Source organism: Embiotoca jacksoni, unplaced genomic scaffold, assembly GCF_022577435.1.
Source record: "Embiotoca jacksoni isolate LCO1_2020_lvr unplaced genomic scaffold, fEmbJac1.0.p SCAF_1, whole genome shotgun sequence".
Lineage (NCBI taxonomy): Eukaryota > Metazoa > Chordata > Actinopteri > Embiotocidae > Embiotoca > Embiotoca jacksoni.
In genome coordinates this window covers 9,516,587-9,531,157 of record NW_027185229.1, presented here as the reverse complement: position 1 = coordinate 9,531,157, position 14,571 = coordinate 9,516,587, and positions in this window count along the sequence as shown.

Sequence of the window (14,571 nt, the reverse complement as noted above, 5' to 3'; positions counted from 1 at the left end):
AAAAAAGAGCGTGCTCGAGTAATAAGACACCTCTAACTAAAGTTGAGAGATGTACACTTTTGGAAGCGCTGTAATTTCTGGAGTAAACGAACAAAGGGAAAATGCCTTCATTGTATAATTCAATACCAAAGGAGCAGCTCACAGTCACATCAACATAGGAGTTAATGGCATTAAATAATGTGCTGCACTCTTGCGTTTAAGGACTGAGTCATCAAATATTCATGGAACCAGTCTGAACTGGTGTTCTTTTAAACACTTTCTTCAAGCAGATGCTTCCCCCCACTTTGGTAGTTCGTAATTTAGTCTGACGTTGTGTGATGCTAATCCTCGAGGCCTTGCTCAACACTGTTGACATTAAAAACTCCAGAGTTTACTTTGGGTTTGAAAGCACGTGCTGCACTGCTGGGAATGTGAAAACTGGCAGGCCCCCATCAGCAGCTCCAGCACACAGCCTCCGCAGACAGAGCTATCAATATCTTCGACTTCTTTCACCATCTGATATGTTGTTTATTGTCAAGTCTGGAACATTGCTGGATCTCTACCTTGTACGTCTGTACTTGAAGATTCATTTAACTCTCGGAGACAGCGTGAAGTGTATCGTATCATCACAGGAGCCTGAGAGACTGTGACGGTGACCTTGGGAAGGCACTGGATCTAGTTTCCCACTCTTTGTTAAAGTAGGGTGGTGTGATGGGAGCGGTAATGGTGGTGGTGTGTGTGTGTGTGTGGGAGACAGGGTTGAGGCGGGGGGAGGCTGGAGAATCACAGGCAATGAGGAGGGAGTTAGCGATTCGATAGTGAACTGCTGCGTCATTATGCAGATGTCCCGGAGATTTATACTTTGGATGCAAGCTCTGCTAGCTGCAGTATTGATCCCTCCTATCGTCTATAGGTAACACATGCCCACTCTGTGCAGGAATCATACATCACTGCATTGAAAGGTAAAATGACTACCATCTCTCATAACAGAGCAGTCAGGTAATTTTTAGCCTGCAGTAAAGAAAATGAGCCGCTTTGTGAGTGATGGCAGTCACACAGTACAACTGAGGTCTTCAGAGGAAGAGCTTTGCAAATCTATTTCTGAGACATTTACGGGAACCGGTGCAATGGGTCAATCTAAGAGTCCACATCAATGCAAAGAACACAAACTCTTTGTATGATTGTGCTCATCATGCAAATGTAGGAAGAAAAATGTTAATATTCCAACTTTCATCCAATTCCAACCAAGTTGCATCTGCAGTGCATCACAGTCAGAGGGAAAAGTGTCTTCTCAGATGTTTAAATTTTTTTTTTTTAACTAATGAAAAATAATCATCAGAAACGATGAGCGCTCTGTGTGCAGTGAGGAACTCCACTGTGGGAGTACAATCATATTAACTTTCCAGGTCATGCAGACATTGATCTATGGTAAGAGTTCACCAGCAGTGACCTTTGATTTGAGGAATGTAATTAAATATGCATTATTACAGACCTTTCCGATGATGCTTATAGATGCAGAAACATTTGCAAAATGTCAAGTTCTCTCATTTCTATATTGCTGATGAACTTGTACCAAGTTGTAATGGACCTGAAGGAACAGACCCAGTTGAATGTAGCCGTATTCCCCACTTCAAAAAGCACATCGTATCCATCCGAAATGATTTCTTCACTTTGTTTTAGGAGATGGAAGTTTACTTATCTGTATGTAGATAGATTATTGGTGGCTGTTAGATTTGATAATAACAGAATACCCCCAATTAAGTATGACAACAAGTTTATAGGATTAGATATTCCACTTTGTGAATTCACGAAGACATTTAAAGCACCCCATTACCTTTTAGAAAATATCTTTAGTGTGGAAATTGTGATTATTGTATGCAACTGTTTTGACTGGGAAACAACGGAGAGAATGAAATGACATTGAAGAATAAAACCAAAAAACAGAGAAGATGGGTGATGAAATGAATACGAGTAGTCATTGCAGTGAAAAGGGATGAAGCTTATCAACGTACTGAAAGTTCTTCTTTCAGCCTGCTGCTCTTTGCAGCCTGCTAGTTTTTGAAAACCAGCTGTAAATTGGCTGCTAGAAACATTCAAATGCGTACCTCCCTATCTGTGTAAAACACAGGAACAGACTTCTCTGATTTGACTCCTCTCCTCAGTTTTTTTAAGTTTATCAAAAGGAAAGCAAACACTTTTTCTCTTTATACACTGCCTTTAATAACAAAATATGCGGAAACCATCTGGCAAACATGCTGCCGGAATTCCACCTGAAAAGCAGATGACTCCTTGTTAACCTTCACACAGTGAAAACAAAACAAGGACACCATCGGAATCTCGATCTACCTCGTGTTTCTCTTAATTTCCTGTGCTGTTAGATTGGCTGATGGGGAAAAAAAAAAAGAGATGCCATCAAGCTTGGCACAATTGTTTGCTGGTTCATGAAGTATTGATGAATCTCAGCAATCTTGAGATGGTGATATAATGTCTGTCATATGGGCTATTAATATACACTGCTAAAAAAAAATAAAGGGAACACTTAAACAACACATCCTAGATCTCAATGAATGAAATATTCCAGTTGAAAATCTTTATTCATTACATAGTGGAATGTGTTGAGAACAAAATAACATAAGAATGATCAATGGAAATCAAAATCATTATCTCATGGAGGTCTGGATTCAGAATCATACTCAAAATAAAAGTGGGAAAATCAGATCACAGGCTGATCCAACTTCTGTGGAAATTCCTCAAGACAAGTCAAAATGAGGCTCAGTAGTGTGTGTGGCCTCCACGTGCCTGTATGCACTCCCTACAACGCCTGGACATGCTCCTGATGAGACCACGGATGTTCTCCTGAGGGATCTCCTCCCAGACCTGGATCAAAGCATCAGTCAACTCCTGGACAGTCTGTGGTGCGACGTGGCATCGGTGGACGGAACGAGACACGATGTCCCAGATGTGCTGGATTGGATTCAGGTCTGGGGAACGGGCAGGCCGGTCCATAGCATCGATGCCTTCATCATGCAGGAACTGCTGACACACTCCAGCCACATGAGGCCGAGCATTGTCCTGCATCAGAAGGAACCCAGGGCCCACTGCACCAGCATATGGTCTTACAATGGGTCTGAGGATCTCATCCCGGTACCTAATGGCAGTCAAGGCACCTCTGGCTAGCACATGGAGGGCTGTGCGGCCCTCCAGAGAAATGCCTCCCCAGACCATCGCTGACCCACCGCCAAACCGGTCACGCTGGAGGATGTTGCAGGCAGCAGAACGTTCTCCACGGCGTCTCCAGACTCTGTCACATCTGTCACATGTGCTCAGTGAGAACCTGCTCTCATCTGTGAAGAGCACAGGGCTCCAATGGCGACGCTGCCAATCTTGGTGTTCTCTGGCAAATGCCAATCACCCTGCACGGTGTTGGGCTGTAAGCACAGGCCCCACTTGTGGACGTCGGGCCCTCGTATCACCCTCATGGAGTCTGTTTCTGACAGTTTGAGCAGAAACATGCACATTAGTGGCCTGCTGGAGGTCATTTTGTAGGGCTCTGGCAGTGCTCCTCCTGTTCCTCCTTGCACAAAGGAGCAGATAGCGGTCCTGCTGCTGCTGGGTTGGTGTCCTCCCACGGCCCCCTCCACGTCTCCTGGTGTACTGGCCTGTCTCCCGGTATCTCCTCCGTGCTCTTGACACTGTGCTGACAGACAGCAAACCTTCTTGCCACAGCGTGCATTGATGTGCCATCCTGGATGAGCTGCACTACCTGAGCAACTTCTGTGTGTTGTAGACACCGCCTCATGCTACCTCTGGTGGTGAGGGCACTGGCAAAATGCAAAAGTGACCAAAAATCAGCCAGAAAGGATAAAGACAGAGAAATGGTCTGTGGTCACCACCTGCAGAATCATTCCTTTACAGGGGTTGTCTTGATAATTGCCTCATTTCCACCTGTTGTCTGTTCCATTTGCACAACAGCAGGTGAAATTCAGTCACAATCAGTGTTGCTTCCTAACTGGACAGGTTAATTTCCCAGAAGTGTGATTGACTTGGAGTTACATTGAGTTGTTTAAGTGTTCCCTTTATTTTTTTGAGCAGTGTACTATGCTCTGTGCAAATTTCTCTATTTATTCATAAAGGGGCTGTATGTGCTCATCGATTAATAATTGATTAGATGTTAGGCACACATGACTGTAACAACAAAGACAGGTTAGCAGACAATACAGATGATCTATACTCTGGATAGATGCGTTGAGCAGCAACACGTGACAGAATATAAGCATGTAAATTGATCATATTTATCTTATGAGTTATGAGGGGCCTGCAGGAACAAAATAAACCCAATCAGATACTAAAAGTGAATGGGAGATGGTAATATCTGACCTTTTCCCATTATATTTATTTTAACATTTTGTAACTCATGTTTTCGCACTGAGAAAACCTAATATATTTAGCTACCAAGGTTTTATTGAAACACTTTTGTACTTTTTTTTAACATGTTTAAATAAAAATAATGCTTTATTAGTTGATTCATTTATAACTTTCTACATTTTATTAGATGTTTCATTTAAAAATGTGTGAATGGTGTCTATAAATGGTAATGGCAAACCAATTCATGTAGAAAGTGTTAAGATTTTCTCCAACAGCATCTGGTGTATCTCCATCCCACTTCCAGCACATATCCACGAATATTTTTCCGACACAGATAAAAACACATAATACATCTGTGGTGCAAAACAGATGGGAAGGGAGACACTGATACTTTTGACTCTAATTGTGTATTTTTCATTCCTGGCTCCATAATGGTACACAATTAGTCAGATCACACGTAAAGACACACAGATACACGCAGATACACAGACATGCACAAAAACAGACTCTCTGTGAGATGATAGCCTCTGCGGGATTGGGATCAGAGTCGTATTAATCTTCCCTCCATTTTGAATCTATAGGACTCTGTCGCCACGGCCTTTCTGCATAGACGAAGTACCGCCCCGCTCCAATCACTCTTCAGAACTCCACCTAACATCCCCTTACACCAGATTAACTGGATTTGTGTTTTTCCTGTTCCAGGCAATTAAACGCATGTGTGTGTGTGGGGGGTTAAATGAGATCACTAAAAGTAATTACCGGTATCCATCACTGCAGCTCAGCTTGTTTGGAACATGCATCTCTTTTCCCCTTGTTTTGGGGGTGAATTGGCAACTAACAGGCTACAGAAGCATCATGATTTTGTAAATGATGCTCAGCTTGGTGAATCTGATTATATACACATTTTTATTGCAGAGTGCTATGGGTTCATTTCTTATGGATGACATGTTGTCTTTTGTAAGGGATGAACCAACAGCATCTGAAAGTGAGTTCCATGAATTCATTTATATGAAATTCTAGCAAATGAGTAACTATTTAAAAAGAAACCCTACACTGCTTTAGAACTAAGCTACAGTGTGTTGTAAACAACTTATTTAGCTCTTATATCGTGTTTTTGAAGACTAAATAGGGTAGAAAATAGTGTTACTAATTTATTCATTCGTATCCAACGTTCAGCAGGTGATGCATCATTGATTCATCAGTGGGAGGCAAGAGATTGCATTGTCTGGTAGTTTAAGATTGGCATTGTTGTTGAAAGCAAGCAGTTGTCAAATATAGTGCCAGCAGAGAAAAGAAATGGGACTAGTATAACAAATGCAAACGGAAATATGGAAGCTAATCTGTAGATAAAAAGCACTGTAGCTGCATAGACAGAAGATAAAGCTCACTGTAACTGGGTCCCTGTGTTTCTGTACTTGTATAGGGAGTAAAGGAAACAGAAATGGTTCTGCTTGTTACAGGCAGCTGTAAAAACTAAGGTATGCTGACATTACCCGGCCTGAAATGACATTTTCTAACATCTGACAGTATTTATCCAAATTGTTTCCACAGATATACAGTAATCAATTGATTCGATGGTTAAACAAACAACCTTAAGGATCTGCTCTATAGTTTTGAAATACCGTGTGTCAATATTGCAAGCTGGTTTGTCAGTAAATGACATATGATATAAAGACGAACAGAGATAAATATGCCTGCATGTGCATGTGTTGAGAGTAGATAAGGACACATTTTACACCTCTGACAACCACTTTTCCCACGGCCAAGCCTTAAATGACATGGAAATTGACTTTGAGAGTCTCCCAATAAAACCGATACAGCTTGGAGGAGGGAAGAAGAGCCATACTTGTCTAATTCCCGCTATCAGACAAAAGCCATGCAACATAGGTTGGTGAGGTCCCGCCTGTAGCGAACAATATTTTTTTTTAAGGAGAATGAGGGCTGAGAAACAGAAATATTTTTCCTCCTCTCCATGTCTTCTTTTGGGAGTAAGGCCAAGGTGTTTCAGACCTTATGACTGACATCAGGGACATAAAAAGAGCCCAAACAAAAACATACACAGCAAACAGGCTTGCAGCTCAAACCACCTCTAAGGCAAAAATAACACTTTTATGAACTGAGAGCTACTGAACAACAGAGAGCCTTTTGTGTGACACAATCAACTAAGCTGTAACATAGATACTTATACATGCTTTTAAAGCCCAGTAGGTTTTACTTCTGCACTGCTTGCTACCCAATCCACTTGTATTTCACACCAGCATGGCCACACAGGATTAAGAATAAAAATTAAAGAGGAAAAACAAAATTTTAAAAGTGCAGTGTGATTCTCCAGACTACCTGTGTGGAACACGGTGCTGCCTGTGGAATAACAAATGGTCTGAGTAAGACAATATGTGAGAGCGTTTCACTGTTTAATATGAGAATAATGTCTGTGCAGAGTGTGACCCACTGACTTTTATAATAGAGCTGTGAAGTCTTCTGTGGAGCTCTGAGAGTTAGCATGTTAAACCGCAACTGCTGAGGTCAACCCATTGAAATGCAATATTGAGTATGTATATAACCTAACCTGGGAGAGGCTAATGCCGGTTCAGGTTCAATGTGGTAATGGACCCACCAGTCACACAGCCACCACTGATATTATCTGTTGAGTAATTGGCATGCAGAGGTCTAGTTTGTGGTAAGGAATGCTGAACTGGAAAACGTCATAAACCTCCATATTCTCATAGAAATGCAATTTATGTCTTTCTGTAATTTTCACACTTAGTAAAGTCATCCGGCGGGCCGAGCTGGACCCCCGGGCGGGCCGGATCCGGCCCGCGGGCCATATGTTTGACACCCCTGCTCTACGGTAACAAACAGCTTTGTGAGTGAGGCTACCGTGAAAATACCTTAAAGTGAAATGCCACGAAGGGTCAATTTAAGTCCTGGCTTCAAATATTTTTTTTAATCTCCTTCAAAAAGTTTCAAGTTCTCTAAATAATTCTAAGCCATTGTGATTATTAGCTAGACTCACGCCTGCTGATCAGTGTGCTGTTGGGTGTTTTGAAAACGGAGACCTCCAAAACAACAACCCCATAGGTCTTTAGTGCCAGCAACCTATTACTACCCACAACTACGTTTTAAAGTTAAGTGACCTCTAGCAGTCATATAAATAATGACAGCCTGTCCCAGAGAAGCAATGCAGCTCAGATGGCGCCTTCACATGGTGAGTTTTTCCCCGTTATGAAGAGGTAGGTTAGGTAGATGGTTCTGTACAACAGCGTACTTGGTTGCACGAGACCACTGTTCATTTTCTGTTTACAAGACAGTTCAAGTTGTTATTTTAACCCAAACTCATATCATTCCTTAACCCTAATCAAGTGTAAATTTAGGATATAGTGGATTGATGGGCATGTTCAGTCTGGCTTGATTGACAAATGAGTGAGGCAAGCCACGAATGTCCTTTTGCAGGGAACTTGAGTCACCTCAGCATAGTTTCGATTCAGTTATAATACAATGTCTAATATTTTGTTGGTGGAATTTGCAAAACAATTTTACCATAGATATGGCTTGTTCTTCAGTTAATTGTACTACCAGACCCTCAAGGGATTCTGATATCTCATTTTTCACTTAAGTAAATGTACATTTTTTGAATAGTTTCCAATTTTAATGCACTTCTACTGTTAAGTACAATGCACCTTGCGTTTTAGTCAACATACCGATGAATGTGTATGCACTAGCTATGGGCTCCAATGCCAACCCCTGCTCTCCCGCACTTCCCATATGTGGAAGGATGTGGAAGGTCCTGTCTTAAAGCCGAAAAGATGCCGTCAACCATAAAGTGATTCTCTTGGCTTCAATTTCAATCCAATATAAACCAATCAGTGGCATCATTGCTTAAAGCATGGCCACACAGAATTAAGAATGAAAGTGAGGAGTGAACCATATCAGATTCACAAATCTTTTCTGTCCGTTCGGCCTTAAAGAAACCAAGTGCTCTTCCCCCTTAGAGAGAAATGCAAACTGCCTTCTAACTGAATTCTATTAATACAGAGGAGAAAATTCTCAGTTATCTCTAAGTGTGATTCGTATGTGTCACTTCAAAACTGATATGTCCATGCATGACCCAGTGGTTTGTATCAGCGCAATGGTTCATGCCAATGTTCTCAAAGTTAACAGCTGGGATTTGCGCATGCGCAAAGGCCATTAGCATTATTTACTATGTGCTCACTTGCTTTTACTTGCATATAACGTGGTTTGATTTTGTGGCTTAACCTTTTGTCCTTTTGATGTTGTGTACCAACATCTCGGCAATAATTTTGATGATATTATCAAAACCAATTGAAATGATGGTCAATACATATAAAATTGCCCCCAAGTTGTAGTGAACCAAAATGTTCCTTTTAACAAGACTGCCTCTCACCAAAATAAATGATTAATGTGTTTCGGAGTGACGTGCCTCCCTGGTGGCCCAAATGGGTTCTGCCATGGTAACAAGCTTCAATCCATCAACACAAATGCTGAGCTACGGTGTTTAGTTGAACACATACTGTAAACAAAGCTCTTGCCAGCACACAGAGAGGGGAAAAAAAAAATACCCCTCTCTATCACTGATAATGATCCGGAGCAATTTAGAAGGGCAAGAAGCAGACAGGTTTCTCCGGCAGTAAGTGAATGAATATTCTTTAAGCGCTGGAGAGTAATTCACTACTGGGACAAACTGCCCCCCTGGAAGACAAATGTGTGTGCATAATGCTGGGCAACATTAGCGGGCTGGGTTCCGAGGGAGGACCTACTCTTTATTTAATATACTCCTTGCAGATGGATGGAAGCTGTGAAACTTAGCACAGCGGCACAATTAATATTTTGATTAAAACTCTTGGAAAATAACATTGTGAATTATCTCTGCTGTCCACTGATGGATCCAAAGTTTGCTTTCTCCAATACACTACAATCCTTACTCAAACCAAACTAAGTTTATAAAATGGGTGAAAAAAAGTCAGGTGATCCAAAATTACTGCAATTTCTTTCTCAGAAGATCAGCTGCAAATAAAATATACAGCCGTCTTGTCCATAAAGCAAAATTCCTCCATGCACAGCGAGGCTCTTAAATTGTGCTCTGCTGTGTGTTGTTTCCTGCAGGGAGTCCGGGGAGATAACTCTATGCGAACTAACAATGTCCACAACCGGCCGGCTATCGGTTGCTGGGTGCTCCCAGTGCAGGTGAAGCTGGCGTGGTGGTGAGCAGCTGTCAGAGAGGCCTGTAATTGGAGCCCATTGCACCCATTGCACCATTAGTCCTGCCCATTAGGCCTGTTATGATCGCCGTCTGTCTCCGCAACACTTCTACAGCCACTGTCTCCATTTGACCCAGGGCACTCACTCCTACACGGGGACAGAGCTGAGACTTAATGACTTGTCACGTGTCCACCTGTGACTGTCCAGGCTGACGATCCAGCGTGACACATTCCCCCGTGCTCTGTCTGATCTGTAATGGCCCCCATCCATACAGGGAATTGGAGTGTTCACCCAAGGCAAAAAAAAACAACAAAAAAAACCTGAATGATTGTGTTCTGCTGTTTCTACACAGGTGATAGCAAGTGAAAGCCTGAGTGCCCAGAGAGAGGAAAGTGTAATGGAAACTGGAGGTGGTGAGATGGAGGGACAGTGAGTGAGATGTGCGAGCTGGGTAGGCCGTAGACTCAAAATCATCAGCTGTCAGTGCAAATAATTAGCTTGAAGCAAAAAAAACCCCCAAAAAACCAATCCAGTTCCTGTGGGAGATAATACTGAATCTGCTCCTCTGTCATACAGCTTGTTCATTCAACATTTCCACTGATTACGTTGTCCTGCCCCAATGCTGTCAAAACAAAATAATCTCAAGCATGACACCTGGAAATTGAATCTAATTGGAGCTAAATCCTGTTCTCAGAGCCAGAAGCATATCGATCCTTTCCTCATTCAGCTAGAGTACGTTGTGTATGGAATGTATCCCTGCCAGGACTAACAAATTGTGAATTAGGAGGCTGTGCACTAAGGCTCGCGGCTGTCCAAGCTGTAGCTGTAACGCCAGAGTTATTGTGGCACCTGCAGGCTGCATTCGGGGAAAGAGAAAGCTGAACTCACTGTTGGCAGCCACCATTGTAACAAAACATTTTTGTGCCGAGTTTCAATACCTTTGGGAGAGAACGCAGAGTTACTTTATTTGAGAAAATGGAGTCAGAGTGGCGGTTATGTTGGCAGCTTGCACAGTCCCTGGAAACCATTTTATTTTTTTGTTAGGAATACAGATTAATATATGTTCTCTTTACTTGAGGAAAGGAATGGCAGTAAATTTGTAAAACAAGTAAAATGTGTTAAGACTTAAACAAAAAAATTGGTTCCTTGATAATTAGACTGCATCTCTTTGTAGTCATTTTGCATGTACTTTTGCACATGAAATTTGTATCACTTTGTGGTCATTTGGGTATCTTTGTTGTTGCTTTGCATCTTTTTTACTCTTTTCAGTCTAAAGTCCAACCAAGGTTTTGTATTTGAAACGGCTAGCTCGCATTGTCCTACTCGGCTTCGGGAACGGTTGAAAAGGATTGATTTTATATACCACTGACTTTGTTAAAAAAAAGAGGGGCGGAACAGTTATGAATCCAATTTTTTGCAAATGGTGGTGCACAGTCAGGATGCAATTGTCACAGACATCAACATGGAGATCGACCAAGATTTTAAGGCCTCCTAGTGAGGAAGCGATCAAGATCCAAATGACTGAGGGACAGCTTTGTGTGTTCCAACATAACAAGATCGCTGAACCAGAGAGGCATTCGCTAAAAACAACAAACAACAAATTCATTGCCTCAAGAATATAATAATGTTTTCTGACCCATGTTCTATCTGAATTGTCATCTCACAAGGATTAACCTTTTGAGACGAACTTGGTTTAAATTGACCCCGGTCCGACCCTGGTCATCGGTTTGAAAGAGGAATTGGCAAGGCAGGACTGGCCATCTGGAATGTGAGGATTTTCCCGGTGGGCCAACATGATTTTTGGGCTGACACAAGAGCCTTTTTGTGTGTTTCTAATAGACACTGGAGTGGCCTAATTGTATCCTCAAACCCTCCGCCATTGGACTTTAATCAAACAGTGCATCTGCAGTTAAAGTCAAAGTTCCAAAGTAGATAATACAAAACATCAAATAATTGTGTTATTTTGGGACAAAAAGGCAAACCCTACCGGCAGAATCTGCCAAATGAACAAAAATCCCTGACATGTTTGCTGCAGGACCTTTTTCAACACCTGTGGCTGTTTTGGGGCTGGCCAGTCATAGTGAGGCTGAAGAGAGAGATGAGGTTGAGAGTGGAGGATGTGTCAAAATCGCAGGAAGCAGAAGCTAACAAAGGGCTGGCTGCTTGGTTCATATACATGTCATGAGAGATGACGATGTTGATGGTGGTCATTGTTAATATTAAACAAAATTTTGACAGACCAGTAGTGCAGTCAGGTTTCCGCTAACATGGGCAGGATGTCATATCAGCAAGTTTCAAGTCAGATCGAGTCATATCCACCCCTCGCTCCCTCCCAGCTCGTCCAAATGTTTCCACTTCTGGCTCCAAAACGCTCCGAACTAGCAAGATGCTGACGGCCAATATCCGAACTTGAAGCTTCATAACGGCTGTTCACAAAACAATGGGTATCGTCACTGTTGGTTGTCACCACTGTTGGCTAAGACAGGCAAAGCGGCTAGTAAGCTTACTCACTTATGTTTTCTCTGGTTAGCAAAAAATATATTTTCTTGTGGCTGATATTTTTTATTTTTGGAAGAGAGTCATTATTTTGTTAATCACCACTCATCAACATTAACGGTGAGTCAGCTGGCTATATTTATTTTCTTCATTTATTTATCAGGCTATTGGGTGAACAGTGTTCTTTTACAATCTGGAAAAAAAACGTGTAAGAGATGGCTTTTGTGTGACTCTACACTTAAAGCAATGGTACTTTTTATCTTGAAGACACTGTTCCTCTGATTTATCATTGATCATTCCTGCTCTTTTCTTCTCTCGCATACAGATTGCCCTTTTTTTTTTTTTTTTTTTTTTTTTTTTAAAGATTCATACAAAGAGTTCACAGGCATCCTTTTGACTTGGTTAGTTTGCAAGGTATTCAATGCTACTTTACCTGGCAGACACTGATCATCTGTTTAGTCATTTGTTAACGTTCTCTTTCTCTCCTACTCACACAGGATGTCATTGCTTGATTCCAGATTTATGACTGCAAACAATTTTGCAAGACCACTTTATGAAGGTATTTATCATGTTTCATCGCTTGATCTTCCTTGATTCCCTTTCTCTTGTCACACAGCTTTGTGCTGTTAGGGATTGGCATGGTTCGTTTTTAAGGGAAGTGAGAAGATGAGTGGTGTGTGATTGATTGTGGTGGGCCAATCTGGGCCAAAATGCCAAGGCCAAATTTCTGTCCCAGTCAAGCTCTGCTATTAGTCATTTTGACCTGGCTACTGTCTTCTGTCGTGCTACTGTTTCCACTGTAGTTTAAGCTCTGCACAATGCTTTTATCCTATATCACTATGAATAGTTGAGAAATGTGGGTGTGTGTGAGCTGTTCTCAGGCATAATATTGTCCCACTTATACTATAACCACTTGCCAACAAAATGCCATTTAAAAAAAACAATATAACAAAATATCAGTTCATTTTTATAGAATCTTTATTTTTATTTTACTTTTCTATTTCACACATCACGAAATCTAGTTTCTGAGCCTTGAACTTCTGTTGTTTGCATTTTTAGGCAACATCTTGCCGAAGTTCTGAAAACTTGCTAAGACTTTTATAATCGCGAGAAATTATAAATCCAGAAGAGACTGCAGTTTGCTGTCAATCTCAAGAACTGAAAATAGTGATGTGTTCTGCTCCACAGTATTACAACTGTCTGTCCAGCAGAGATTACATAGTGCTCTCTCACTAACAACATACAGTACAAAGGCTGCTTCTCTTTCTAACCTTCCACAGTGTGTTTGTGAATCTTTCACCTCCTCAATCTTACATGCGACTTACCTACGTCTCTTTATTTTCTGCGCTGTTTTTAGTCACATTTTCTCTGGCGTCCTTTCTGTCTTCCCCTGTAGCAATCCCTCGGGATCAGGCTACCGGCTTAATGTTATTTAGGTCCTCTTTTAAGCCTGGTGCTGATTTCAACTTCCAAATTCACTCAACTGTGGTAGATATTTAAAATATAATTACACCACATTATATTTATAATTATATTTATACAATTTACGTTGTTGTCCCTGGTAATGCCATTTTTTCCGGTTGTTTTTGGTGGTTACTCAAATAACTCCTTACAGGTTAATACTGGCAAATTAATTTGGGACACCTATACATCATCTTAGTCTAGTAGTGTATGGTTACTAAAATCTTTCTGTGGCCATGGTATAGAACTAGCATGTTTAAAGCTATGGATACACAGTTTGAAAATTCAATATTTAATTGTCCAGACACTAAATTGCAGCATATTCACAGCTTTATAACTGGATACATGTGCACTTTTATTGACATAAATGTCATAAATGAAACCTCAAACATAACAGCTAGGAGACTCTTTAAAAAAAAAAAACTTGTCCACTGTATTTCACTGCCCACGCATGTCACAATTCTTAAAATAAAATGATTTTTAGAAGCACTCTTATCAATATCAAAGTCTCAAAGTCACACCATTGCAAAATTGTTAATTTATGTGATTAAAAAAATACTGTCAGTTTTCTCAAGTTTTAATGGAGGATTCTGGGGAGCTACAAACACACTTCACTTAAAGTCCTTTGAATCATATTATTAACTTCACCAAATAATCTGGCATGTGCAAAGCGCTTAAATTGTGACAATGTGTCTGAAGTGCAGGACAAAGCCTGTGTAGATCAATGAATGCCTTGAGGAGTTATATTAAGTAAATGTTATGCTGAAGGAAAAGTTGTTTTGATGGCGGATATTGATATAAACCACCAGAGACGAAAAAGGCCCACGAGAGCTTGTCCCATGCCAGGCCCCGAGAGCCACAGATGCACGTCTTCTCAATGTCTGACCAGTCCCAGGGGTACGGTCAGTCATGACATGTCCAGTTTGATGGCTCAGAATAGCTGCTGTCTGTTCTAGTGAGGATTCACAGCTCTGACAATATGTCTCCAGTGTCCCCCGAGGCACCAATTACCCACTCCTCACTCCAAATACACACATGCAGACCACATTCACA